We start from the raw sequence: 25,953 nt of genomic DNA, 5'->3' as shown, positions 1-25,953 counted from the left end.
CCACACACCAGGTGTCTGCGTAGTTTGCAGTGCATTGCACCATTCCTATCCCTGTCCCTGTCCCCGTCCCGACTTGTCCCGACTTTGCTCGACTGCCGCTCGCTGCCGCTCGGGTCGTGGTCCATATGACAGCGCAAGCATGACAAACGTCTGCGGGACGAGACGAGACGAGACGAGACGAGACGACTAAGGAATAAATTCGTGGTTACAAATCAAATTTGGAACTCTACACTCCTACACAACAATAGGCGGTGACGTATTTCAGAAATCACCTGCCGATTTGTACTGTTTTGACGTTTTCAAAGTCTTCTTGGCAAACTTGGTTAGCACATTCTCCCTCAAACTGAGTTAATTACTGCATTTTCGTACCATTACAGTAGTTTAAAAGGCTTAAAGAAGCATCTTTGTCACAACAGAAAGGTAGTTTGAAAATTGGGCTGGCGACATAACAAAAAAAAACAGGAAGGGAGCCAACAGCACCCGGGTTTCCCAGGCGGTCACCCATCCAAGTACTAGCCGGGCCCGATGATGCTTAACTTCGGTGATCGGACGAGAACCGGTGTATTCATCATGGTGTGGCCGTTGACGCTCATCTAATGTAGGAGCACGGCAGAATTCGCGTTCGGCTTTTCTCCCAACACACAAAATGTTAGTTTTCGGCCGCATTTGACGAAAGCGCTTCCTTCCGCAACCGCCAGTTCCTCGAGGACGGCGCGGGGAGGCGCGCCCGGCGTCCCAGCAGAGTGACGGCCGAATTGGCGGGCGCACCGCCGCGTGTGTGAGACGCACTGCTGCTCGTTGCACCCCCTGTCATTCGCTGGGCGCGTGCACCCTTCGACACTAGCGGAGGACGCATCTTGTCCCTGGTGTTCAGCGGAAGGCCTGTGCGGGGTGTGGCAGTGTCGTGCTGGAGGGCCCACTGGTAGCGATGTGGGCTTCTTCGCCTCGCCTCGCCTCGCCTCGCCACACACCAGGTGTCTGCGTAGTTTGCAGTGCATTCGCACCATTCCTATCCCTGTCCCCGTCCCCGTCCCGACTTGTCCCGACTTTGCTCGACTGCCGCTCGCTGCCGCTCGGGTCGTGGTCCATATGACAGCGCAAGCACGACAAACGTCTGCGGGACGAGACGAGACGAGACGAGACGACTAAGGAATAAATTCGTGGTTACAAATCAAATTTGGAACTCTACACTCCTACACAACAATAGGCGGTGACGTATTTCAGAAATCACCTGCCGATTTGTACTGTTTTGACGTTTTCAAAGTCTTCTTGGCAAACTTGGTTAGCACATTCTCCCTCAAACTGAGTTAATTACTGCATTTTCGTACCATTACAGTAGTTTAAAAGGCTTAAAGAAGCATCTTTGTCACAACAGAAAGGTAGTTTGAAAATTGGGCTGGCGACATAACAAAAAAAAAACAGGAAGGGAGCCAACAGCACCCGGGTTTCCCAGGCGGTCACCCATCCAAGTACTAGCCGGGCCCGATGATGCTTAACTTCGGTGATCGGACGAGAACCGGTGTATTCATCATGGTATGGCCTTTGACGCTCATCTAATGTAGGAGCACGGCAGAATTCGCGTTCGGCTTTTCTCCCAACACACAAAATGTTAGTTTTCGGCCGCATTTGACGAAAGCGCTTCCTTCCGCAACCGCCAGTTCCTCGAGGACGGCGCGGGGAGGCGCGCCCGGCGTCCCAGCAGAGTGACGGCCGAATTGGCGGGCGCACCGCCGCGTGTGTGAGACGCACTGCTGCTCGTTGCACCCCCTGTCATTCGCTGGGCGCGTTCAGCCTTCGACACTAGCGGAGGACGCATCTTGTCCCTGGTGTTCAGCGGAGGGCCTGTGCGGGATGTGGCAGTGTCGTGCTGGAGGGCCCACTGGTAGCGATGTGGGCTTCCTCGCCTCGCCTCGACTCGCCTCGCCTCGCCTCGCCTCACACCAGGTGTCTGCGTAGTTTGCAGTGCATTCGCACCATTCCTATCCCTGTCCCTGTCCCCGTCCCGACTTGTCCCGACTTTGCTCGACTGCCGCTCGCTGCCGCTCGGGTCGTGGTCCATATGACAGCGCAAGCACGACAAACGTCTGCGGGACGAGACGAGACGTGACGAGACGAGACGAGACGACTAAGGAATAAATTCGTGGTTACAAATCAAATTTGGAACTCTACACTCCTACACAACAATAGGCGGTGACGTATTTCAGAAATCACCTGCCGATTCGTACTGTTTTGTCGTTTTCAAAGTCTTTTTGGAAAACTTGGTTAGCACATTCTCCCTCAAACTGAGTTAATTACTGCATTTTCGTACCATTACAGTAGTTTAAAAGGCATAAAGAAGCATCTTTGTCACAACAGAAAGGTAGTTTGAAAATTGGGCTGGTGACATAACAAAAAAAAAAAAAAACAGGAATGGAGCCAGCAGCACCCGGATTTCCCAGGTGGTCACCCATCCAAGTACTAGTCGGGCCCGATGATGCTTAACTTCGGTGAACGGACGAGAACCGGTGTATTCATCATGGTATGGCCGTTGGCGCTCATCTAATGTAGGAGCACGGCAGAATTCGCGTTCGGCTTTTCTCCCAACACACAAAATGTTAGTTTTCGGCAGCATTTGACGAAAGCGCTTCCTTCCGCAACCGCCAGTTCCTCGAGGACGGCGCGGGGAGGCGCGCCCGGCGTCCCAGCAGAGTGACGGCCGAATTGGCGGGCGCACCGCCGCGTGTGTGAGACGCACTGCTGCTCGTTGCACCCCCTGTCATTCGCTGGGCGCGTTCAGCCTTCGACACTAGCGGAGGACGCATCTTGTCCCTGGTGTTCAGCGGAGGGCCTGTGCGGGATGTGGCAGTGTCGTGCTGGAGGGCCCACTGGTAGCGATGTGGGCTTCCTCGCCTCGCCTCGCCTCGCCACGCCTCGCCTCACACCAGGTGTCTGCGTAGTTTGCAGTGCATTCGCACCATTCCTATCCCTGTCCCAGTCCCCGTCCCGACTTGTCCCGACTTTGCTCGACTGCCGCTCGCTGCCGCTCGGGTCGTGGTCCATATGACAGCGCAAGCACGACAAACGTCTGCGGGACGAGACGAGACGAGACGAGACGAGACGAGACGACTAAGGAATAAATTCGTGGTTACAAATCAAATTTGGAACTCTACACTCCTACACAACAATAGGCGGTGACGTATTTCAGAAATCACCTGCCGATTCGTACTGTTTTGTCGTTTTCAAAGTCTTTTTGGCAAACTTGGTTAGCACATTCTCCCTCAAACTGAGTTAATTACTGCATTTTCGTACCATTACAGTAGTTTAAAAGGCATAAAGAAGCATCTTTGTCACAACAGATAGGTAGTTTGAAAATTGGGCTGGTGACATAACAAAAAAAAAAAAAAAAAAACAGGAATGGAGCCAGCAGCACCCGGGTTCCCCAGGTGGTCACCCATCCAAGTACTAGTCGGGCCCGATGATGCTTAACTTCGGTGAACGGACGAGAACCGGTGTATTCATCATGGTATGGCCGTTGGCGCTCATCTAATGTAGGAGCACGGCAGAATTCGCGTTCGGCTTTTCTCCCAACACACAAAATGTTAGTTTTCGGCCGCATTTGACGAAAGCGCTTCCTTCCGCAACCGCCAGTTCCTCGAGGACGGCGCGGGGAGGCGCGCCCGGCGTCCCAGCAGAGTGACGGCCGAATTGGCGGGCGCACCGCCGCGTGTGTGAGACGCACTGCTGCTCGTTGCACCCCCTGTCATTCGCTGGGCGCGTGCAGCCTTCGACACTAGCGGAGGACGCATCTTGTCCCTGATGTTCAGCGGAAGGCCTGTGTGGGGTGTGGCAGTGTCGTGCTGGAGGGCCCACTGGTAGCGATGTGGGCTTCCTCGCCTCGCCTCGCCTCGCCTCGCCACACACCAGGTGTCTGCGTAGTTTGCAGTGCATTGCACCATTCCTATCCCTGTCCCTGTCCCCGTCCCGACTTGTCCCGACTTTGCTCGACTGCCGCTCGCTGCCGCTCGGGTCGTGGTCCATATGACAGCGCAAGCATGACAAACGTCTGCGGGACGAGACGAGACGAGACGAGACGAGACGACTAAGGAATAAATTCGTGGTTACAAATCAAATTTGGAACTCTACACTCCTACACAACAATAGGCGGTGACGTATTTCAGAAATCACCTGCCGATTTGTACTGTTTTGACGTTTTCAAAGTCTTCTTGGCAAACTTGGTTAGCACATTCTCCCTCAAACTGAGTTAATTACTGCATTTTCGTACCATTACAGTAGTTTAAAAGGCTTAAAGAAGCATCTTTGTCACAACAGAAAGGTAGTTTGAAAATTGGGCTGGCGACATAACAAAAAAAAACAGGAAGGGAGCCAACAGCACCCGGGTTTCCCAGGCGGTCACCCATCCAAGTACTAGCCGGGCCCGATGATGCTTAACTTCGGTGATCGGACGAGAACCGGTGTATTCATCATGGTGTGGCCGTTGACGCTCATCTAATGTAGGAGCACGGCAGAATTCGCGTTCGGCTTTTCTCCCAACACACAAAATGTTAGTTTTCGGCCGCATTTGACGAAAGCGCTTCCTTCCGCAACCGCCAGTTCCTCGAGGACGGCGCGGGGAGGCGCGCCCGGCGTCCCAGCAGAGTGACGGCCGAATTGGCGGGCGCACCGCCGCGTGTGTGAGACGCACTGCTGCTCGTTGCACCCCCTGTCATTCGCTGGGCGCGTGCACCCTTCGACACTAGCGGAGGACGCATCTTGTCCCTGGTGTTCAGCGGAAGGCCTGTGCGGGGTGTGGCAGTGTCGTGCTGGAGGGCCCACTGGTAGCGATGTGGGCTTCTTCGCCTCGCCTCGCCTCGCCTCGCCACACACCAGGTGTCTGCGTAGTTTGCAGTGCATTCGCACCATTCCTATCCCTGTCCCCGTCCCCGTCCCGACTTGTCCCGACTTTGCTCGACTGCCGCTCGCTGCCGCTCGGGTCGTGGTCCATATGACAGCGCAAGCACGACAAACGTCTGCGGGACGAGACGAGACGAGACGAGACGACTAAGGAATAAATTCGTGGTTACAAATCAAATTTGGAACTCTACACTCCTACACAACAATAGGCGGTGACGTATTTCAGAAATCACCTGCCGATTTGTACTGTTTTGACGTTTTCAAAGTCTTCTTGGCAAACTTGGTTAGCACATTCTCCCTCAAACTGAGTTAATTACTGCATTTTCGTACCATTACAGTAGTTTAAAAGGCTTAAAGAAGCATCTTTGTCACAACAGAAAGGTAGTTTGAAAATTGGGCTGGCGACATAACAAAAAAAAAACAGGAAGGGAGCCAACAGCACCCGGGTTTCCCAGGCGGTCACCCATCCAAGTACTAGCCGGGCCCGATGATGCTTAACTTCGGTGATCGGACGAGAACCGGTGTATTCATCATGGTATGGCCTTTGACGCTCATCTAATGTAGGAGCACGGCAGAATTCGCGTTCGGCTTTTCTCCCAACACACAAAATGTTAGTTTTCGGCCGCATTTGACGAAAGCGCTTCCTTCCGCAACCGCCAGTTCCTCGAGGACGGCGCGGGGAGGCGCGCCCGGCGTCCCAGCAGAGTGACGGCCGAATTGGCGGGCGCACCGCCGCGTGTGTGAGACGCACTGCTGCTCGTTGCACCCCCTGTCATTCGCTGGGCGCGTTCAGCCTTCGACACTAGCGGAGGACGCATCTTGTCCCTGGTGTTCAGCGGAGGGCCTGTGCGGGATGTGGCAGTGTCGTGCTGGAGGGCCCACTGGTAGCGATGTGGGCTTCCTCGCCTCGCCTCGACTCGCCTCGCCTCGCCTCGCCTCACACCAGGTGTCTGCGTAGTTTGCAGTGCATTCGCACCATTCCTATCCCTGTCCCTGTCCCCGTCCCGACTTGTCCCGACTTTGCTCGACTGCCGCTCGCTGCCGCTCGGGTCGTGGTCCATATGACAGCGCAAGCACGACAAACGTCTGCGGGACGAGACGAGACGTGACGAGACGAGACGAGACGACTAAGGAATAAATTCGTGGTTACAAATCAAATTTGGAACTCTACACTCCTACACAACAATAGGCGGTGACGTATTTCAGAAATCACCTGCCGATTCGTACTGTTTTGTCGTTTTCAAAGTCTTTTTGGAAAACTTGGTTAGCACATTCTCCCTCAAACTGAGTTAATTACTGCATTTTCGTACCATTACAGTAGTTTAAAAGGCATAAAGAAGCATCTTTGTCACAACAGAAAGGTAGTTTGAAAATTGGGCTGGTGACATAACAAAAAAAAAAAAAAACAGGAATGGAGCCAGCAGCACCCGGATTTCCCAGGTGGTCACCCATCCAAGTACTAGTCGGGCCCGATGATGCTTAACTTCGGTGAACGGACGAGAACCGGTGTATTCATCATGGTATGGCCGTTGGCGCTCATCTAATGTAGGAGCACGGCAGAATTCGCGTTCGGCTTTTCTCCCAACACACAAAATGTTAGTTTTCGGCAGCATTTGACGAAAGCGCTTCCTTCCGCAACCGCCAGTTCCTCGAGGACGGCGCGGGGAGGCGCGCCCGGCGTCCCAGCAGAGTGACGGCCGAATTGGCGGGCGCACCGCCGCGTGTGTGAGACGCACTGCTGCTCGTTGCACCCCCTGTCATTCGCTGGGCGCGTTCAGCCTTCGACACTAGCGGAGGACGCATCTTGTCCCTGGTGTTCAGCGGAGGGCCTGTGCGGGATGTGGCAGTGTCGTGCTGGAGGGCCCACTGGTAGCGATGTGGGCTTCCTCGCCTCGCCTCGCCTCGCCACGCCTCGCCTCACACCAGGTGTCTGCGTAGTTTGCAGTGCATTCGCACCATTCCTATCCCTGTCCCAGTCCCCGTCCCGACTTGTCCCGACTTTGCTCGACTGCCGCTCGCTGCCGCTCGGGTCGTGGTCCATATGACAGCGCAAGCACGACAAACGTCTGCGGGACGAGACGAGACGAGACGAGACGAGACGAGACGACTAAGGAATAAATTCGTGGTTACAAATCAAATTTGGAACTCTACACTCCTACACAACAATAGGCGGTGACGTATTTCAGAAATCACCTGCCGATTTGTACTGTTTTGACGTTTTCAAAGTCTTCTTGGCAAACTTGGTTAGCACATTCTCCCTCAAACTGAGTTAATTACTGCATTTTCGTACCATTACAGTAGTTTAAAAGGCTTAAAGAAGCATCTTTGTCACAACAGAAAGGTAGTTTGAAAATTGGGCTGGCGACATAACAAAAAAAAACAGGAAGGGAGCCAACAGCACCCGGGTTTCCCAGGCGGTCACCCATCCAAGTACTAGCCGGGCCAGATGATGCTTAACTTCGGTGATCGGACGAGAACCGGTGTATTCATCATGGTATGGCCGTTGACGCTCATCTAATGTAGGAGCACGGCAGAATTCGCGTTCGGCTTTTCTCCCAACACACAAAATGTTAGTTTTCGGCCGCATTTGACGAAAGCGCTTCCTTCCGCAACCGCCAGTTCCTCGAGGACGGCGCGGGGAGGCGCGCCCGGCGTCCCAGCAGAGTGACGGCCGAATTGGCGGGCGCACCGCCGCGTGTGTGAGACGCACTGCTGCTCGTTGCACCCCCTGTCATTCGCTGGGCGCGTTCAGCCTTCGACACTAGCGGAGGACGCATCTTGTCCCTGGTGTTCAGCGGAGGGCCTGTGCGGGATGTGGCAGTGTCGTGCTGGAGGGCCCACTGGTAGCGATGTGGGCTTCCTCGATTCGCCTCGCCTCGCCTCGCCTCGCCTCGCCTTGCCTCACACCAGGTGTCTGCGTAGTTTGCAGTGCATTCGCACCATTCCTATCCCTGTCCCTGTCCCTGTCCCGACTTGTCCCGACTTTGCTCGACTGCCGCTCGCTGCCGCTCGGGTCGTGGTCCATATGACAGCGCAAGCACGACAAACGTCTGCGGGACGAGACGAGACGAGACGAGACGAGACGAGACGACTAAGGAATAAATTCGTGGTTACAAATCAAATTTGGAACTCTACACTCCTACACAACAATAGGCGGTGACGTATTTCAGAAATCACCTGCCGATTCGTACTGTTTTGTCGTTTTCAAAGTCTTTTTGGCAAACTTGGTTAGCACATTCTCCCTCAAACTGAGTTAATTACTGCATTTTCGTACCATTACAGTAGTTTAAAAGGCATAAAGAAGCATCTTTGTCACAACAGATAGGTAGTTTGAAAATTGGGCTGGTGACATAACAAAAAAAAAAAAAAACAGGAATGGAGCCAGCAGCACCCGGGTTCCCCAGGTGGTCACCCATCCAAGTACTAGTCGGGCCCGATGATGCTTAACTTCGGTGAACGGACGAGAACCGGTGTATTCATCATGGTATGGCCGTTGGCGCTCATCTAATGTAGGAGCACGGCAGAATTCGCGTTCGGCTTTTCTCCCAACACACAAAATGTTAGTTTTCGGCCGCATTTGACGAAAGCGCTTCCTTCCGCAACCGCCAGTTCCTCGAGGACGGCGCGGGGAGGCGCGCCCGGCGTCCCAGCAGAGTGACGGCCGAATTGGCGGGCGCACCGCCGCGTGTGTGAGACGCACTGCTGCTCGTTGCACCCCCTGTCATTCGCTGGGCGCGTGCAGCCTTCGACACTAGCGGAGGACGCATCTTGTCCCTGATGTTCAGCGGAAGGCCTGTGTGGGGTGTGGCAGTGTCGTGCTGGAGGGCCCACTGGTAGCGATGTGGGCTTCCTCGCCTCGCCTCGCCTCGCCTCGCCACACACCAGGTGTCTGCGTAGTTTGCAGTGCATTGCACCATTCCTATCCCTGTCCCTGTCCCCGTCCCGACTTGTCCCGACTTTGCTCGACTGCCGCTCGCTGCCGCTCGGGTCGTGGTCCATATGACAGCGCAAGCATGACAAACGTCTGCGGGACGAGACGAGACGAGACGAGACGAGACGACTAAGGAATAAATTCGTGGTTACAAATCAAATTTGGAACTCTACACTCCTACACAACAATAGGCGGTGACGTATTTCAGAAATCACCTGCCGATTTGTACTGTTTTGACGTTTTCAAAGTCTTCTTGGCAAACTTGGTTAGCACATTCTCCCTCAAACTGAGTTAATTACTGCATTTTCGTACCATTACAGTAGTTTAAAAGGCTTAAAGAAGCATCTTTGTCACAACAGAAAGGTAGTTTGAAAATTGGGCTGGCGACATAACAAAAAAAAACAGGAAGGGAGCCAACAGCACCCGGGTTTCCCAGGCGGTTACCCATCCAAGTACTAGCCGGGCCCGATGATGCTTAACTTCGGTGATCGGACGAGAACCGGTGTATTCATCATGGTGTGGCCGTTGACGCTCATCTAATGTAGGAGCACGGCAGAATTCGCGTTCGGCTTTTCTCCCAACACACAAAATGTTAGTTTTCGGCCGCATTTGACGAAAGCGCTTCCTTCCGCAACCGCCAGTTCCTCGAGGACGGCGCGGGGAGGCGCGCCCGGCGTCCCAGCAGAGTGACGGCCGAATTGGCGGGCGCACCGCCGCGTGTGTGAGACGCACTGCTGCTCGTTGCACCCCCTGTCATTCGCTGGGCGCGTGCACCCTTCGACACTAGCGGAGGACGCATCTTGTCCCTGGTGTTCAGCGGAAGGCCTGTGCGGGGTGTGGCAGTGTCGTGCTGGAGGGCCCACTGGTAGCGATGTGGGCTTCTTCGCCTCGCCTCGCCTCGCCTCGCCACACACCAGGTGTCTGCGTAGTTTGCAGTGCATTCGCACCATTCCTATCCCTGTCCCCGTCCCCGTCCCGACTTGTCCCGACTTTGCTCGACTGCCGCTCGCTGCCGCTCGGGTCGTGGTCCATATGACAGCGCAAGCACGACAAACGTCTGCGGGACGAGACGAGACGAGACGAGACGACTAAGGAATAAATTCGTGGTTACAAATCAAATTTGGAACTCTACACTCCTACACAACAATAGGCGGTGACGTATTTCAGAAATCACCTGCCGATTTGTACTGTTTTGACGTTTTCAAAGTCTTCTTGGCAAACTTGGTTAGCACATTCTCCCTCAAACTGAGTTAATTACTGCATTTTCGTACCATTACAGTAGTTTAAAAGGCTTAAAGAAGCATCTTTGTCACAACAGAAAGGTAGTTTGAAAATTGGGCTGGCGACATAACAAAAAAAAAAACAGGAAGGGAGCCAACAGCACCCGGGTTTCCCAGGCGGTCACCCATCCAAGTACTAGCCGGGCCCGATGATGCTTAACTTCGGTGATCGGACGAGAACCGGTGTATTCATCATGGTATGGCCTTTGACGCTCATCTAATGTAGGAGCACGGCAGAATTCGCGTTCGGCTTTTCTCCCAACACACAAAATGTTAGTTTTCGGCCGCATTTGACGAAAGCGCTTCCTTCCGCAACCGCCAGTTCCTCGAGGACGGCGCGGGGAGGCGCGCCCGGCGTCCCAGCAGAGTGACGGCCGAATTGGCGGGCGCACCGCCGCGTGTGTGAGACGCACTGCTGCTCGTTGCACCCCCTGTCATTCGCTGGGCGCGTTCAGCCTTCGACACTAGCGGAGGACGCATCTTGTCCCTGGTGTTCAGCGGAGGGCCTGTGCGGGATGTGGCAGTGTCGTGCTGGAGGGCCCACTGGTAGCGATGTGGGCTTCCTCGCCTCGCCTCGCCTCGCCTCACACCAGGTGTCTGCGTAGTTTGCAGTGCATTCGCACCATTCCTATCCCTGTCCCTGTCCCCGTCCCGACTTGTCCCGACTTTGCTCGACTGCCGCTCGCTGCCGCTCGGGTCGTGGTCCATATGACAGCGCAAGCACGACAAACGTCTGCGGGACGAGACGAGACGAGACGAGACGAGACGAGACGACTAAGGAATAAATTCGTGGTTACAAATCAAATTTGGAACTCTACACTCCTACACAACAATAGGCGGTGACGTATTTCAGAAATCACCTGCCGATTCGTACTGTTTTGTCGTTTTCAAAGTCTTTTTGGCAAACTTGGTTAGCACATTCTCCCTCAAACTGAGTTAATTACTGCATTTTCGTACCATTACAGTAGTTTAAAAGGCATAAAGAAGCATCTTTGTCACAACAGAAAGGTAGTTTGAAAATTGGGCTGGTGACATAACAAAAAAAAAAAAAAACAGGAATGGAGCCAGCAGCACCCGGATTTCCCAGGTGGTCACCCATCCAAGTACTAGTCGGGCCCGATGATGCTTAACTTCGGTGAACGGACGAGAACCGGTGTATTCATCATGGTATGGCCGTTGGCGCTCATCTAATGTAGGAGCACGGCAGAATTCGCGTTCGGCTTTTCTCCCAACACACAAAATGTTAGTTTTCGGCAGCATTTGACGAAAGCGCTTCCTTCCGCAACCGCCAGTTCCTCGAGGACGGCGCGGGGAGGCGCGCCCGGCGTCCCAGCAGAGTGACGGCCGAATTGGCGGGCGCACCGCCGCGTGTGTGAGACGCACTGCTGCTCGTTGCACCCCCTGTCATTCGCTGGGCGCGTTCAGCCTTCGACACTAGCGGAGGACGCATCTTGTCCCTGGTGTTCAGCGGAGGGCCTGTGCGGGATGTGGCAGTGTCGTGCTGGAGGGCCCACTGGTAGCGATGTGGGCTTCCTCGCCTCGCCTCGCCTCGCCACGCCTCGCCTCACACCAGGTGTCTGCGTAGTTTGCAGTGCATTCGCACCATTCCTATCCCTGTCCCAGTCCCCGTCCCGACTTGTCCCGACTTTGCTCGACTGCCGCTCGCTGCCGCTCGGGTCGTGGTCCATATGACAGCGCAAGCACGACAAACGTCTGCGGGACGAGACGAGACGAGACGAGACGAGACGAGACGACTAAGGAATAAATTCGTGGTTACAAATCAAATTTGGAACTCTACACTCCTACACAACAATAGGCGGTGACGTATTTCAGAAATCACCTGCCGATTTGTACTGTTTTGACGTTTTCAAAGTCTTCTTGGCAAACTTGGTTAGCACATTCTCCCTCAAACTGAGTTAATTACTGCATTTTCGTACCATTACAGTAGTTTAAAAGGCTTAAAGAAGCATCTTTGTCACAACAGAAAGGTAGTTTGAAAATTGGGCTGGCGACATAACAAAAAAAAACAGGAAGGGAGCCAACAGCACCCGGGTTTCCCAGGCGGTCACCCATCCAAGTACTAGCCGGGCCAGATGATGCTTAACTTCGGTGATCGGACGAGAACCGGTGTATTCATCATGGTATGGCCGTTGACGCTCATCTAATGTAGGAGCACGGCAGAATTCGCGTTCGGCTTTTCTCCCAACACACAAAATGTTAGTTTTCGGCCGCATTTGACGAAAGCGCTTCCTTCCGCAACCGCCAGTTCCTCGAGGACGGCGCGGGGAGGCGCGCCCGGCGTCCCAGCAGAGTGACGGCCGAATTGGCGGGCGCACCGCCGCGTGTGTGAGACGCACTGCTGCTCGTTGCACCCCCTGTCATTCGCTGGGCGCGTTCAGCCTTCGACACTAGCGGAGGACGCATCTTGTCCCTGGTGTTCAGCGGAGGGCCTGTGCGGGATGTGGCAGTGTCGTGCTGGAGGGCCCACTGGTAGCGATGTGGGCTTCCTCGCCTCGCCTCGACTCGCCTCGCCTCGCCTCGCCTCACACCAGGTGTCTGCGTAGTTTGCAGTGCATTCGCACCATTCCTATCCCTGTCCCTGTCCCCGTCCCGACTTGTCCCGACTTTGCTCGACTGCCGCTCGCTGCCGCTCGGGTCGTGGTCCATATGACAGCGCAAGCACGACAAACGTCTGCGGGACGAGACGAGACGAGACGAGACGAGACGACTAAGGAATAAATTCGTGGTTACAAATCAAATTTGGAACTCTACACTCCTACACAACAATAGGCGGTGACGTATTTCAGAAATCACCTGCCGATTCGTACTGTTTTGTCGTTTTCAAAGTCTTTTTGGCAAACTTGGTTAGCACATTCTCCCTCAAACTGAGTTAATTACTGCATTTTCGTACCATTACAGTAGTTTAAAAGGCATAAAGAAGCATCTTTGTCACAACAGATAGGTAGTTTGAAAATTGGGCTGGTGACATAACAAAAAAAAAAAAAACAGGAATGGAGCCAGCAGCACCCGGGTTTCCCAGGTGGTCACCCATCAAAGTACTAGTCGGGCCCGATGATGCTTAACTTCGGTGAACGGACGAGAACCGGTGTATTCATCATGGTATGGCCGTTGGCGCTCATCTAATGTAGGAGCACGGCAGAATTCGCGTTCGGCTTTTCTCCCAACACACAAAATGTTAGTTTTCGGCAGCATTTGACGAAAGCGCTTCCTTCCGCAACCGCCAGTTCCTCGAGGACGGCGCGGGGAGGCGCGCCCGGCGTCCCAGCAGAGTGACGGCCGAATTGGCGGGCGCACCGCCGCGTGTGTGAGACGCACTGCTGCTCGTTGCACCCCCTGTCATTCGCTGGGCGCGTTCAGCCTTCGACACTAGCGGAGGACGCATCTTGTCCCTGGTGTTCAGCGGAGGGCCTGTGCGGGATGTGGCAGTGTCGTGCTGGAGGGCCCACTGGTAGCGATGTGGGCTTCCTCGCCTCGCCTCGCCTCGCCACGCCTCGCCTCACACCAGGTGTCTGCGTAGTTTGCAGTGCATTCGCACCATTACTATCCCTGTCCCAGTCCCCGTCCCGACTTGTCCCGACTTTGCTCGACTGCCGCTCGCTGCCGCTCGGGTCGTGGTCCATATGACAGCGCAAGCACGACAAACGTCTGCGGGACGAGACGAGACGAGACGAGACGAGACGAGACGACTAAGGAATAAATTCGTGGTTACAAATCAAATTTGGAACTCTACACTCCTACACAACAATAGGCGGTGACGTATTTCAGAAATCACCTGCCGATTTGTACTGTTTTGACGTTTTCAAAGTCTTCTTGGCAAACTTGGTTAGCACATTCTCCCTCAAACTGAGTTAATTACTGCATTTTCGTACCATTACAGTAGTTTAAAAGGCTTAAAGAAGCATCTTTGTCACAACAGAAAGGTAGTTTGAAAATTGGGCTGGCGACATAACAAAAAAAAACAGGAAGGGAGCCAACAGCACCCGGGTTTCCCAGGCGGTCACCCATCCAAGTACTAGCCGGGCCAGATGATGCTTAACTTCGGTGATCGGACGAGAACCGGTGTATTCATCATGGTATGGCCGTTGACGCTCATCTAATGTAGGAGCACGGCAGAATTCGCGTTCGGCTTTTCTCCCAACACACAAAATGTTAGTTTTCGGCCGCATTTGACGAAAGCGCTTCCTTCCGCAACCGCCAGTTCCTCGAGGACGGCGCGGGGAGGCGCGCCCGGCGTCCCAGCAGAGTGACGGCCGAATTGGCGGGCGCACCGCCGCGTGTGTGAGACGCACTGCTGCTCGTTGCACCCCCTGTCATTCGCTGGGCGCGTTCAGCCTTCGACACTAGCGGAGGACGCATCTTGTCCCTGGTGTTCAGCGGAGGGCCTGTGCGGGATGTGGCAGTGTCGTGCTGGAGGGCCCACTGGTAGCGATGTGGGCTTCCTCGCCTCGCCTCGACTCGCCTCGCCTCGCCTCGCCTCACACCAGGTGTCTGCGTAGTTTGCAGTGCATTCGCACCATTCCTATCCCTGTCCCTGTCCCCGTCCCGACTTGTCCCGACTTTGCTCGACTGCCGCTCGCTGCCGCTCGGGTCGTGGTCCATATGACAGCGCAAGCACGACAAACGTCTGCGGGACGAGACGAGACGAGACGAGACGAGACGACTAAGGAATAAATTCGTGGTTACAAATCAAATTTGGAACTCTACACTCCTACACAACAATAGGCGGTGACGTATTTCAGAAATCACCTGCCGATTCGTACTGTTTTGTCGTTTTCAAAGTCTTTTTGGCAAACTTGGTTAGCACATTCTCCCTCAAACTGAGTTAATTACTGCATTTTCGTACCATTACAGTAGTTTAAAAGGCATAAAGAAGCATCTTTGTCACAACAGATAGGTAGTTTGAAAATTGGGCTGGTGACATAACAAAAAAAAAAAAAACAGGAATGGAGCCAGCAGCACCCGGGTTTCCCAGGTGGTCACCCATCAAAGTACTAGTCGGGCCCGATGATGCTTAACTTCGGTGAACGGACGAGAACCGGTGTATTCATCATGGTATGGCCGTTGGCGCTCATCTAATGTAGGAGCACGGCAGAATTCGCGTTCGGCTTTTCTCCCAACACACAAAATGTTAGTTTTCGGCAGCATTTGACGAAAGCGCTTCCTTCCGCAACCGCCAGTTCCTCGAGGACGGCGCGGGGAGGCGCGCCCGGCGTCCCAGCAGAGTGACGGCCGAATTGGCGGGCGCACCGCCGCGTGTGTGAGACGCACTGCTGCTCGTTGCACCCCCTGTCATTCGCTGGGCGCGTTCAGCCTTCGACACTAGCGGAGGACGCATCTTGTCCCTGGTGTTCAGCGGAGGGCCTGTGCGGGATGTGGCAGTGTCGTGCTGGAGGGCCCACTGGTAGCGATGTGGGCTTCCTCGCCTCGCCTCGCCTCGCCACGCCTCGCCTCACACCAGGTGTCTGCGTAGTTTGCAGTGCATTCGCACCATTACTATCCCTGTCCCAGTCCCCGTCCCGACTTGTCCCGACTTTGCTCGACTGCCGCTCGCTGCCGCTCGGGTCGTGGTCCATATGACAGCGCAAGCACGACAAACGTCTGCGGGACGAGACGAGACGAGACGAGACGAGACGACTAAGGAATAAATTCGTGGTTACAAATCAAATTTGGAACTCTACACTCCTACACAACAATAGGCGGTGACGTATTTCAGAAATCACCTGCCGATTTGTACTGTTTTGACGTTTTCAAAGTCTTCTTGGCAAACTTGGTTAGCACATTCTCCCTCAAACTGAGTTAATTACTGCATTTTCGTACCATTACAGTAGTTTAAAAGGCTTAAAGAAGCATCTTTGTCACAACAGAAAGGTAGTTTGAAAATTGGGCTGGCGACATAACAAAAAAAAACAGGAAGGGAGCCAACAGCACCCGGGTTTCCCAGGCGGTCACCCATCCAAGTACTAGCCGGGCCCGATGATGCTTAACTTCGGTGATCGGACGAGAACCGGTGTATTCATCATGGTATGGCCGTTGACGCTCATCTAATGTAGGAGCACGGCAGAATTCGCGTTCGGCTTTTCTCCCAACACACAAAATGTTAGTTTTCGGCCGCATTTGACGAAAGCGCTTCCTTCCGCAACCGCCAGTTCCTCGAGGACGGCGCGGGGAGGCGCGCCCGGCGTCCCAGCAGAGTGACGGCCGAATTGGCGGGCGCACCGCCGCGTGTGTGAGACGCACTGCTGCTCGTTGCACCCCCTGTCATTCGCTGGGCGCGTTCAGCCTTCGACACTAGCGGAGGACGCATCTTGTCCCTGGTGTTCAGCGGAGGGCCTGTGCGGGATGTGGCAGTGTCGTGCTGGAGGGCCCACTGGTAGCGATGTGGGCTTCCTCGCCTCGCCTCGACTCGCCTCGCCTCGCCTCGCCTCACACCAGGTGTCTGCGTAGTTTGCAGTGCATTCGCACCATTCCTATCCCTGTCCCTGTCCCCGTCCCGACTTGTCCCGACTTTGCTCGACTGCCGCTCGCTGCCGCTCGGGTCGTGGTCCATATGACAGCGCAAGCACGACAAACGTCTGCGGGACGAGACGAGACGAGACGAGACGAGACGACTAAGGAATAAATTCGTGGTTACAAATCAAATTTGGAACTCTACACTCCTACACAACAATAGGCGGTGACGTATTTCAGAAATCACCTGCCGATTCGTACTGTTTTGTCGTTTTCAAAGTCTTTTTGGCAAACTTGGTTAGCACATTCTCCCTCAAACTGAGTTAATTACTGCATTTTCGTACCATTACAGTAGTTTAAAAGGCATAAAGAAGCATCTTTGTCACAACAGATAGGTAGTTTGAAAATTGGGCTGGTGACATAACAAAAAAAAAAAAAACAGGAATGGAGCCAGCAGCACCCGGGTTTCCCAGGTGGTCACCCATCAAAGTACTAGTCGGGCCCGATGATGCTTAACTTCGGTGAACGGACGAGAACCGGTGTATTCATCATGGTATGGCCGTTGGCGCTCATCTAATGTAGGAGCACGGCAGAATTCGCGTTCGGCTTTTCTCCCAACACACAAAATGTTAGTTTTCGGCAGCATTTGACGAAAGCGCTTCCTTCCGCAACCGCCAGTTCCTCGAGGACGGCGCGGGGAGGCGCGCCCGGCGTCCCAGCAGAGTGACGGCCGAATTGGCGGGCGCACCGCCGCGTGTGTGAGACGCACTGCTGCTCGTTGCACCCCCTGTCATTCGCTGGGCGCGTTCAGCCTTCGACACTAGCGGAGGACGCATCTTGTCCCTGGTGTTCAGCGGAGGGCCTGTGCGGGATGTGGCAGTGTCGTGCTGGAGGGCCCACTGGTAGCGATGTGGGCTTCCTCGCCTCGCCTCGCCTCGCCACGCCTCGCCTCACACCAGGTGTCTGCGTAGTTTGCAGTGCATTCGCACCATTACTATCCCTGTCCCAGTCCCCGTCCCGACTTGTCCCGACTTTGCTCGACTGCCGCTCGCTGCCGCTCGGGTCGTGGTCCATATGACAGCGCAAGCACGACAAACGTCTGCGGGACGAGACGAGACGAGACGAGACGAGACGACTAAGGAATAAATTCGTGGTTACAAATCAAATTTGGAACTCTACACTCCTACACAACAATAGGCGGTGACGTATTTCAGAAATCACCTGCCGATTTGTACTGTTTTGACGTTTTCAAAGTCTTCTTGGCAAACTTGGTTAGCACATTCTCCCTCAAACTGAGTTAATTACTGCATTTTCGTACCATTACAGTAGTTTAAAAGGCTTAAAGAAGCATCTTTGTCACAACAGAAAGGTAGTTTGAAAATTGGGCTGGCGACATAACAAAAAAAAACAGGAAGGGAGCCAACAGCAGCCGGGTTTCCCAGGCGGTCACCCATCCAAGTACTAGCCGGGCCCGATGATGCTTAACTTCGGTGATCGGACGAGAACCGGTGTATTCATCATGGTATGGCCGTTGACGCTCATCTAATGTAGGAGCACGGCAGAATTCGCGTTCGGCTTTTCTCCCAACACACAAAATGTTAGTTTTCGGCCGCATTTGACGAAAGCGCTTCCTTCCGCAACCGCCAGTTCCTCGAGGACGGCGCGGGGAGGCGCGCCCGGCGTCCCAGCAGAGTGACGGCCGAATTGGCGGGCGCACCGCCGCGTGTGTGAGACGCACTGCTGCTCGTTGCACCCCCTGTCATTCGCTGGGCGCGTTCAGCCTTCGACACTAGCGGAGGACGCATCTTGTCCCTGGTGTTCAGCGGAGGGCCTGTGCGGGATGTGGCAGTGTCGTGCTGGAGGGCCCACTGGTAGCGATGTGGGCTTCCTCGCCTCGCCTCGACTCGCCTCGCCTCGCCTCGCCTCACACCAGGTGTCTGCGTAGTTTGCAGTGCATTCGCACCATTCCTATCCCTGTCCCTGTCCCCGTCCCGACTTGTCCCGACTTTGCTCGACTGCCGCTCGCTGCCGCTCGGGTCGTGGTCCATATGACAGCGCAAGCACGACAAACGTCTGCGGGACGAGACGAGACGAGACGAGACGAGACGACTAAGGAATAAATTCGTGGTTACAAATCAAATTTGGAACTCTACACTCCTACACAACAATAGGCGGTGACGTATTTCAGAAATCACCTGCCGATTCGTACTGTTTTGTCGTTTTCAAAGTCTTTTTGGCAAACTTGGTTAGCACATTCTCCCTCAAACTGAGTTAATTACTGCATTTTCGTACCATTACAGTAGTTTAAAAGGCATAAAGAAGCATCTTTGTCACAACAGATAGGTAGTTTGAAAATTGGGCTGGTGACATAACAAAAAAAAAAAAAAAAAACAGGAATGGAGCCAGCAGCACCCGGGTTTCCCAGGTGGTCACCCATCCAAGTACTAGTCGGGCCCGATGATGCTTAACTTCGGTGAACGGACGAGAACCGGTGTATTCATCATGGTATGGCCGTTGGCGCTCATCTAATGTAGGAGCACGGCAGAATTCGCGTTCGGCTTTTCTCCCAACACACAAAATGTTAGTTTTCGGCCGCATTTGACGAAAGCGCTTCCTTCCGCAACCGCCAGTTCCTCGAGGACGGCGCGGGGAGGCGCGCCCGGCGTCCCAGCAGAGTGACGGCCGAATTGGCGGGCGCACCGCCGCGTGTGTGAGACGCACTGCTGCTCGTTGCACCCCCTGTCATTCGCTGGGCGCGTTCAGCCTTCGACACTAGCGGAGGACGCATCTTGTCCCTGGTGTTCAGCGGAAGGCCTGTGCGGGGTGTGGCAGTGTCGTGCTGGAGGGCCCACTGGTAGCGATGTGGGCTTCTTCGCCTCGCCTCGCCTCGCCTCGCCTCGCCACACACCAGGTGTCTGCGTAGTTTGCAGTGCATTCGCACCATTCCTATCCCTGTCCCCCCTCCCGTCCCGACTTGTCCCGACTTTGCTCGACTGCCGCTCGCTGCCGCTCGGGTCGTGGTCCATATGACAGCGCAAGCACGACAAACGTCTGCGGGACGAGACGAGACGAGACGAGACGAGACGACTAAGGAATAAATTCGTGGTTACAAATCAAATTTGGAACTCTACACTCCTACACAACAATAGGCGGTGACGTATTTCAGAAATCACCTGCCGATTCGTACTGTTTTGTCGTTTTCAAAGTCTTTTTGGCAAACTTGGTTAGCACATTCTCCCTCAAACTGAGTTAATTACTGCATTTTCGTACCATTACAGTAGTTTAAAAGGCATAAAGAAGCATCTTTGTCACAACAGATAGGTAGTTTGAAAATTGGGCTGGTGACATAACAAAAAAAAAAAAAACAGGAATGGAGCCAGCAGCACCCGGGTTTCCCAGGTGGTCACCCATCAAAGTACTAGTCGGGCCCGATGATGCTTAACTTCGGTGAACGGACGAGAACCGGTGTATTCATCATGGTATGGCCGTTGGCGCTCATCTAATGTAGGAGCACGGCAGAATTCGCGTTCGGCTTTTCTCCCAACACACAAAATGTTAGTTTTCGGCAGCATTTGACGAAAGCGCTTCCTTCCGCAACCGCCAGTTCCTCGAGGACGGCGCGGGGAGGCGCGCCCGGCGTCCCAGCAGAGTGACGGCCGAATTGGCGGGCGCACCGCCGCGTGTGTGAGACGCACTGCTGCTCGTTGCACCCCCTGTCATTCGCTGGGCGCGTTCAGCCTTCGACACTAGCGGAGGACGCATCTTGTCCCTGGTGTTCAGCGGAGGGCCTGTGCGGGATGTGGCAGTGTCGTGCTGGAGGGCCCACTGGTAGCGATGTGGGCTTCCTCGCCTCGCCTCGCCTCGCCACGCCTCGCCTCACACCAGGTGTCTGCGTAGTTTGCAGTGCATTCGCACCATTACTATCCCTGTCCCAGTCCCCGTCCCGACTTGTCCCGACTTTGCTCGACTGCCGCTCGCTGCCGCTCGGGTCGTGGTCCATATGACAGCGCAAGCACGACAAACGTCTGCGGGACGAGACGAGACGAGACGAGACGAGACGACTAAGGAATAAATTCGTGGTTACAAATCAAATTTGGAACTCTACACTCCTACACAACAATAGGCGGTGACGTATTTCAGAAATCACCTGCCGATTTGTACTGTTTTGACGTTTTCAAAGTCTTCTTGGCAAACTTGGTTAGCACATTCTCCCTCAAACTGAGTTAATTACTGCATTTTCGTACCATTACAGTAGTTTAAAAGGCTTAAAGAAGCATCTTTGTCACAACAGAAAGGTAGTTTGAAAATTGGGCTGGCGACATAACAAAAAAAAACAGGAAGGGAGCCAACAGCAGCCGGGTTTCCCAGGCGGTCACCCATCCAAGTACTAGCCGGGCCCGATGATGCTTAACTTCGGTGATCGGACGAGAACCGGTGTATTCATCATGGTATGGCCGTTGATGCTCATCTAATGTAGGAGCACGGCAGAATTCGCGTTCGGCTTTTCTCCCAACACACAAAATGTTAGTTTTCGGCCGCATTTGACGAAAGCGCTTCCTTCCGCAACCGCCAGTTCCTCGAGGACGGCGCGGGGAGGCGCGCCCGGCGTCCCAGCAGAGTGACGGCCGAATTGGCGGGCGCACCGCCGCGTGTGTGAGACGCACTGCTGCTCGTTGCACCCCCTGTCATTCGCTGGGCGCGTTCAGCCTTCGACACTAGCGGAGGACGCATCTTGTCCCTGGTGTTCAGCGGAGGGCCTGTGCGGGATGTGGCAGTGTCGTGCTGGAGGGCCCACTGGTAGCGATGTGGGCTTCCTCGCCTCGCCTCGACTCGCCTCGCCTCGCCTCGCCTCACACCAGGTGTCTGCGTAGTTTGCAGTGCATTCGCACCATTCCTATCCCTGTCCCTGTCCCCGTCCCGACTTGTCCCGACTTTGCTCGACTGCCGCTCGCTGCCGCTCGGGTCGTGGTCCATATGACAGCGCAAGCACGACAAACGTCTGCGGGACGAGACGAGACGAGACGAGACGAGACGACTAAGGAATAAATTCGTGGTTACAAATCAAATTTGGAACTCTACACTCCTACACAACAATAGGCGGTGACGTATTTCAGAAATCACCTGCCGATTCGTACTGTTTTGTCGTTTTCAAAGTCTTTTTGGCAAACTTGGTTAGCACATTCTCCCTCAAACTGAGTTAATTACTGCATTTTCGTACCATTACAGTAGTTTAAAAGGCATAAAGAAGCATCTTTGTCACAACAGATAGGTAGTTTGAAAATTGGGCTGGTGACATAACAAAAAAAAAAAAAAAAACAGGAATGGAGCCAGCAGCACCCGGGTTTCCCAGGTGGTCACCCATCCAAGTACTAGTCGGGCCCGATGATGCTTAACTTCGGTGAACGGACGAGAACCGGTGTATTCATCATGGTATGGCCGTTGGCGCTCATCTAATGTAGGAGCACGGCAGAATTCGCGTTCGGCTTTTCTCCCAACACACAAAATGTTAGTTTTCGGCCGCATTTGACGAAAGCGCTTCCTTCCGCAACCGCCAGTTCCTCGAGGACGGCGCGGGGAGGCGCGCCCGGCGTCCCAGCAGAGTGACGGCCGAATTGGCGGGCGCACCGCCGCGTGTGTGAGACGCACTGCTGCTCGTTGCACCCCCTGTCATTCGCTGGGCGCGTGCAGCCTTCGACACTAGCGGAGGACGCATCTTGTCCCTGGTGTTCAGCGGAAGGCCTGTGCGGGGTGTGGCAGTGTCGTGCTGGAGGGCCCACTGGTAGCGATGTGGGCTTCCTCGCCTCGCCTCGAATCGCCTCGCCTCGCCTCACACCAGGTGTCTGCGTAGTTTGCAGTGCATTCGCACCATTCCTATCCCTGTCCCTGCCCCGTCTTTGCTCGACTGCCGCTCGCTGCCGCTCGGGTCGTGGTCCATATGACAGCGCAAGCACGACAAACGTCTGCGGGACGAGACGAGACGAGACGAGACGAGACGACTAAGGAATAAATTCGTGGTTACAAATCAAATTTGGAACTCTACACTCCTACACAACAATAGGCGGTGACGTATTTCAGAAATCACCTGACGATTCGTAATGTTTTGTTGTTTACAAAGTCTTCTTGGCAAACTTGGTTAGCACATTCTCCCTCAAACTGACTTAATTACTGCATTTTCGTACCATTACAGTAGTTTAAAAGGCTTAAAGAAGCATCTTTGTCACAACAGAAAGATAGTTTGAAAATTGGGCTGGCGACATAACAATAAAAAAACAGGAAGGGAGCCAGCAGCACCCGGGTTTCCCAGGCAGTCACCCATCCAAGTACTAGCCGGGCCCGATGTTGCTTAACTTCGGTGATCGTACGAGAACCGGTGTATTCATCATGGTATGGCCGTTGACGCTCATCTAATGTAGGAGCACGGCAGAATTCGCGTTCGGCTTTTCTCCCAACACACAAAATGTTAGTTTTCGGCCGCATTTGACGAAAGCGCTTCCTTCCGCAACCGCCAGTTCCTCGAGGACGGCGCGGGGAGGCGCGCCCGGCGTCCCAGCAGAGTGACGGCCGAATTGGCGGGCGCACCGCCGCGTGTGTGAGACGCACTGCTGCTCGTTGCACCCCCTGTCATTCGCTGGGCGCGTGCAGCCTTCGACACTAGCGGAGGACGCATCTTGTCCCTGGTGTTCAGCGGAGGGCCTGTGCGGGGTGTGGCAGTGTCGTGCTGGAGGGCCCACTGGTAGCGATGTGGGCTTCCTCGCCTCGCCTCGCCTCGCCTCGCCTCGCCTCGCCTTGCCTCACACCAGGTGTCTGCGTAGTTTGCAGTGCATTCGCACCATTCCTATCCCTGTCCCCGTCCCCGTCCCGACTTGTCCCGACTTTGCTCGACTGCCGCTCGCTGCCGCTCGGGTCGTGGTCCATATGACAGCGCAAGCACGACAAACGTCTGCGGGACGAGACGAGACGAGACGAGACGAGACGAGACGACTAAGGAATAAATTCGTGGTTACAAATCAAATTTGGAACTCTACACTCCTACACAATAATAGGCGGTGACGTATTTCAGAAATCACCTGCCGATTTGTACTGTTTTGTCGTTTTCAAAGTCTTCTTGGCAAAATTGGTTAGCACATTCTCCCTCAAACTGAGTTAATTACTGCATTTTCGTACCATTACAGTAGTTTAAAAGGCATAAAGAAGCATCTTTGTCACAACAGAAAGGTAGTTTGAAAATTGGGCTGGTGACATAACAAAAAAAAAAAACAGGAAGGGAGCCAGCAGCAACCGGGTTTCCCAGGCGGTCACCCATCCAAGTACTAACCGCGCCCGATGTTGCTTAACTTCGGTGATCGGACGAGAACCGGTGTAGTCAACATGGTATGGCCGTTGGCGTCCTTATACTGTAGCCGCACCACGGAGGAAGCATTCGCCTCTTCTCCCAACACACGCAATCGCCGCTTTCCGTGGCACATTTGACGCAAAGCGCGTCTTTCCACCTCGAAGGTGGCGCGGAGTGCGCGCTCGCCTCGGCGTCTCATAGGCGACTGCCGAACGTAGGTGAGACGCACAACACAGCTGCTCGATGCACCGCCTGTCATTCGTTTGGTGCGTGCGGCCTCCGACACCCACTGGCGACGCGCCTTGTTCCTGTTATCCGGCGCAGGGCTTGCGCGCGGCCGGGCGGCGGGGGCACTGCGCGGGGTGTTGCAGTGTCCTGCTGGACCGACGGAAGCTTTCTCACCTGCCTGACACACGCCGCGCTTCCAGATTTATGCGTAATTTGCGCGGTGCATTTGCATTCGCGCCTGTCCCCCCTCCCGTCCCGACTTGTCCCGACTTTGCTCGACTGCCGCTCGCTGCCGCTCGGGTCGCGGCCCATATGACAGCACAAGCACGAGAAACATCTGCGAGACGGGCGCGGGCCTGACCGGCGTGTCCGAGACGCCGTGGGCGGCCGTTCGGAGCTACTAGAGCAGCGCTGTGCCGTGCCATGGAAAGGTGCGAAACCAAGGACAGAAGACACAGAATTTTTGTTTACAAATTTGCACGTGTACACTGCTACAAAACAATAAGCCCGGACGTATTTCGGAACATTTCTGCCGCTTAATACTGTTTTGTTATTTCCAGAGACACTTTGGAAATCTTCCTTGGCACACGCTTCTTCAAACTGAGTTCCCTAATATCGTATCTTTTGTTTATTACAACAGATTTAAGTCATTGTGGAAACATCTTTGTCGCATCGGAAAGGTAGCGTGAAGAGACGGCTGGCAGGGCTGGCGACAAGAAAGCAAAATATGAAGACAGCCAGAGGTCCCAGGCAGTCGCCGATCCGAATACTAACGTTGTTGCTTAACTTGGGTGATGGCACGAGAACGGTTGGTTTTTTTTTTATTTATTTATTTATTTAGTTACTTTTCGGAATTTAGCACTGCTGCGTAACAGTAGGCTCTGGCGCATTTCAAGAACACATCTGTCGATTGGTAGTGTTTTGTCATTTTCAACGAGTTCCTAGCACTCTTCCTTCGCGCATTCTTACTCAAACCGAGTTCATTACCGTAATTTCGTATCTTACGTTTAATACAGTACTTTAAAATGCTTGTGGAAGCATCTTTGTCGACACCTGAAAGTTATTATGAAAAGAGGCCTGGCAGGTGTAGCGACGTAAAAATGAAAAAATGAGAAAGAGCCAACAGCACGCGGTGTTCCCAGGCGGTCACCCATCCAAGTACTAACCGCGCCCGATGTTGCTTAACTTCGGTGATCGGACGAGAACCGGTGTAGTCAACATGGTATGGCCGTTGGCGTCCTTATACTGTAGCCGCACCACGGAGGAAGCATTCGCCTCTTCTCCCAACACACGCAATCGCCGCTTTCCGTGGCACATTTGACGCAAAGCGCGTCTTTCCACCTCGAAGGTGGCGCGGAGTGCGCGCTCGCCTCGGCGTCTCATAGGCGACTGCCGAACGTAGGTGAGACGCACAACACAGCTGCTCGATGCACCGCCTGTCATTCGTTTGGTGCGTGCGGCCTCCGACACCCACTGGCGACGCGCCTTGTTCCTGTTATCCGGCGCAGGGCTTGCGCGCGGCCGGGCGGCGGGGGCACTGCGCGGGGTGTTGCAGTGTCCTGCTGGACCGACGGAAGCTTTCTCACCTGCCTGACACACGCCGCGCTTCCAGATTTATGCGTAATTTGCGCGGTGCATTTGCATTCGCGCCTGTCCCCCCTCCCGTCCCGACTTGTCCCGACTTTGCTCGACTGCCGCTCGCTGCCGCTCGGGTCGCGGCCCATATGACAGCACAAGCACGAGAAACATCTGCGAGACGGGCGCGGGCCTGACCGGCGTGTCCGAGACGCCGTGGGCGGCCGTTCGGAGCTACTAGAGCAGCG

The 25,953-nt window shown here is 54.5% G+C and overlaps 26 non-coding genes across 26 annotated transcripts; all 26 read right to left on the bottom strand.

The window, feature by feature from the left end:
* Positions 1 to 468: 468 nt before the first annotated feature.
* LOC126189549 (5S ribosomal RNA) lies at positions 469 to 587 on the bottom strand. The gene has a single exon (XR_007538052.1). It is a non-coding gene; the product is annotated as a 5S ribosomal RNA (ribosomal RNA).
* Positions 588 to 1,428: 841 nt separating this feature from the next.
* On the bottom strand, positions 1,429 to 1,547 carry LOC126189626 (5S ribosomal RNA). The gene has a single exon (XR_007538126.1). It is a non-coding gene; the product is annotated as a 5S ribosomal RNA (ribosomal RNA).
* Positions 1,548 to 2,413: 866 nt separating this feature from the next.
* On the bottom strand, positions 2,414 to 2,532 carry LOC126189642 (5S ribosomal RNA). The gene has a single exon (XR_007538141.1). It is a non-coding gene; the product is annotated as a 5S ribosomal RNA (ribosomal RNA).
* Positions 2,533 to 3,397: 865 nt separating this feature from the next.
* On the bottom strand, positions 3,398 to 3,516 carry LOC126189687 (5S ribosomal RNA). The gene has a single exon (XR_007538185.1). It is a non-coding gene; the product is annotated as a 5S ribosomal RNA (ribosomal RNA).
* An 844-nt stretch (positions 3,517 to 4,360) lies between these two features.
* LOC126189548 (5S ribosomal RNA) lies at positions 4,361 to 4,479 on the bottom strand. The gene has a single exon (XR_007538051.1). It is a non-coding gene; the product is annotated as a 5S ribosomal RNA (ribosomal RNA).
* Positions 4,480 to 5,320: 841 nt separating this feature from the next.
* On the bottom strand, positions 5,321 to 5,439 carry LOC126189625 (5S ribosomal RNA). The gene has a single exon (XR_007538125.1). It is a non-coding gene; the product is annotated as a 5S ribosomal RNA (ribosomal RNA).
* Positions 5,440 to 6,305: 866 nt separating this feature from the next.
* On the bottom strand, positions 6,306 to 6,424 carry LOC126189641 (5S ribosomal RNA). The gene has a single exon (XR_007538140.1). It is a non-coding gene; the product is annotated as a 5S ribosomal RNA (ribosomal RNA).
* An 855-nt stretch (positions 6,425 to 7,279) lies between these two features.
* On the bottom strand, positions 7,280 to 7,398 carry LOC126189621 (5S ribosomal RNA). The gene has a single exon (XR_007538121.1). It is a non-coding gene; the product is annotated as a 5S ribosomal RNA (ribosomal RNA).
* Positions 7,399 to 8,269: 871 nt separating this feature from the next.
* On the bottom strand, positions 8,270 to 8,388 carry LOC126189686 (5S ribosomal RNA). The gene has a single exon (XR_007538184.1). It is a non-coding gene; the product is annotated as a 5S ribosomal RNA (ribosomal RNA).
* Positions 8,389 to 9,232: 844 nt separating this feature from the next.
* LOC126189612 (5S ribosomal RNA) lies at positions 9,233 to 9,351 on the bottom strand. Its single transcript, XR_007538112.1, has one exon. It is a non-coding gene; the product is annotated as a 5S ribosomal RNA (ribosomal RNA).
* An 842-nt stretch (positions 9,352 to 10,193) lies between these two features.
* On the bottom strand, positions 10,194 to 10,312 carry LOC126189623 (5S ribosomal RNA). Its single transcript, XR_007538123.1, has one exon. It is a non-coding gene; the product is annotated as a 5S ribosomal RNA (ribosomal RNA).
* Positions 10,313 to 11,163: 851 nt separating this feature from the next.
* On the bottom strand, positions 11,164 to 11,282 carry LOC126189640 (5S ribosomal RNA). The gene has a single exon (XR_007538139.1). It is a non-coding gene; the product is annotated as a 5S ribosomal RNA (ribosomal RNA).
* An 855-nt stretch (positions 11,283 to 12,137) lies between these two features.
* On the bottom strand, positions 12,138 to 12,256 carry LOC126189620 (5S ribosomal RNA). Its single transcript, XR_007538120.1, has one exon. It is a non-coding gene; the product is annotated as a 5S ribosomal RNA (ribosomal RNA).
* Positions 12,257 to 13,116: 860 nt separating this feature from the next.
* LOC126189660 (5S ribosomal RNA) lies at positions 13,117 to 13,235 on the bottom strand. The gene has a single exon (XR_007538159.1). It is a non-coding gene; the product is annotated as a 5S ribosomal RNA (ribosomal RNA).
* Positions 13,236 to 14,090: 855 nt separating this feature from the next.
* On the bottom strand, positions 14,091 to 14,209 carry LOC126189619 (5S ribosomal RNA). The gene has a single exon (XR_007538119.1). It is a non-coding gene; the product is annotated as a 5S ribosomal RNA (ribosomal RNA).
* Positions 14,210 to 15,069: 860 nt separating this feature from the next.
* On the bottom strand, positions 15,070 to 15,188 carry LOC126189658 (5S ribosomal RNA). The gene has a single exon (XR_007538157.1). It is a non-coding gene; the product is annotated as a 5S ribosomal RNA (ribosomal RNA).
* Positions 15,189 to 16,038: 850 nt separating this feature from the next.
* On the bottom strand, positions 16,039 to 16,157 carry LOC126189502 (5S ribosomal RNA). The gene has a single exon (XR_007538006.1). It is a non-coding gene; the product is annotated as a 5S ribosomal RNA (ribosomal RNA).
* Positions 16,158 to 17,017: 860 nt separating this feature from the next.
* Positions 17,018 to 17,136, bottom strand: LOC126189657 (5S ribosomal RNA). The gene has a single exon (XR_007538156.1). It is a non-coding gene; the product is annotated as a 5S ribosomal RNA (ribosomal RNA).
* Positions 17,137 to 17,986: 850 nt separating this feature from the next.
* On the bottom strand, positions 17,987 to 18,105 carry LOC126189553 (5S ribosomal RNA). Its single transcript, XR_007538056.1, has one exon. It is a non-coding gene; the product is annotated as a 5S ribosomal RNA (ribosomal RNA).
* Positions 18,106 to 18,969: 864 nt separating this feature from the next.
* LOC126189646 (5S ribosomal RNA) lies at positions 18,970 to 19,088 on the bottom strand. The gene has a single exon (XR_007538145.1). It is a non-coding gene; the product is annotated as a 5S ribosomal RNA (ribosomal RNA).
* Positions 19,089 to 19,943: 855 nt separating this feature from the next.
* LOC126189656 (5S ribosomal RNA) lies at positions 19,944 to 20,062 on the bottom strand. The gene has a single exon (XR_007538155.1). It is a non-coding gene; the product is annotated as a 5S ribosomal RNA (ribosomal RNA).
* An 850-nt stretch (positions 20,063 to 20,912) lies between these two features.
* On the bottom strand, positions 20,913 to 21,031 carry LOC126189632 (5S ribosomal RNA). Its single transcript, XR_007538132.1, has one exon. It is a non-coding gene; the product is annotated as a 5S ribosomal RNA (ribosomal RNA).
* An 863-nt stretch (positions 21,032 to 21,894) lies between these two features.
* On the bottom strand, positions 21,895 to 22,013 carry LOC126189645 (5S ribosomal RNA). The gene has a single exon (XR_007538144.1). It is a non-coding gene; the product is annotated as a 5S ribosomal RNA (ribosomal RNA).
* Positions 22,014 to 22,848: 835 nt separating this feature from the next.
* Positions 22,849 to 22,967, bottom strand: LOC126189715 (5S ribosomal RNA). The gene has a single exon (XR_007538212.1). It is a non-coding gene; the product is annotated as a 5S ribosomal RNA (ribosomal RNA).
* Positions 22,968 to 23,835: 868 nt separating this feature from the next.
* On the bottom strand, positions 23,836 to 23,954 carry LOC126189676 (5S ribosomal RNA). The gene has a single exon (XR_007538174.1). It is a non-coding gene; the product is annotated as a 5S ribosomal RNA (ribosomal RNA).
* Positions 23,955 to 25,247: 1,293 nt separating this feature from the next.
* Positions 25,248 to 25,366, bottom strand: LOC126189522 (5S ribosomal RNA). Its single transcript, XR_007538025.1, has one exon. It is a non-coding gene; the product is annotated as a 5S ribosomal RNA (ribosomal RNA).
* Between the last annotated feature and the right edge of the window lie 587 nt (positions 25,367 to 25,953).

This window comes from Schistocerca cancellata, chromosome 5 (genome assembly GCF_023864275.1).
Source record: "Schistocerca cancellata isolate TAMUIC-IGC-003103 chromosome 5, iqSchCanc2.1, whole genome shotgun sequence".
Classification (NCBI taxonomy): domain Eukaryota; kingdom Metazoa; phylum Arthropoda; class Insecta; order Orthoptera; family Acrididae; genus Schistocerca; species Schistocerca cancellata.
Note: the sequence above shows the minus strand (reverse complement) of the source record. Positions and strands in the feature narration are given on the sequence as shown.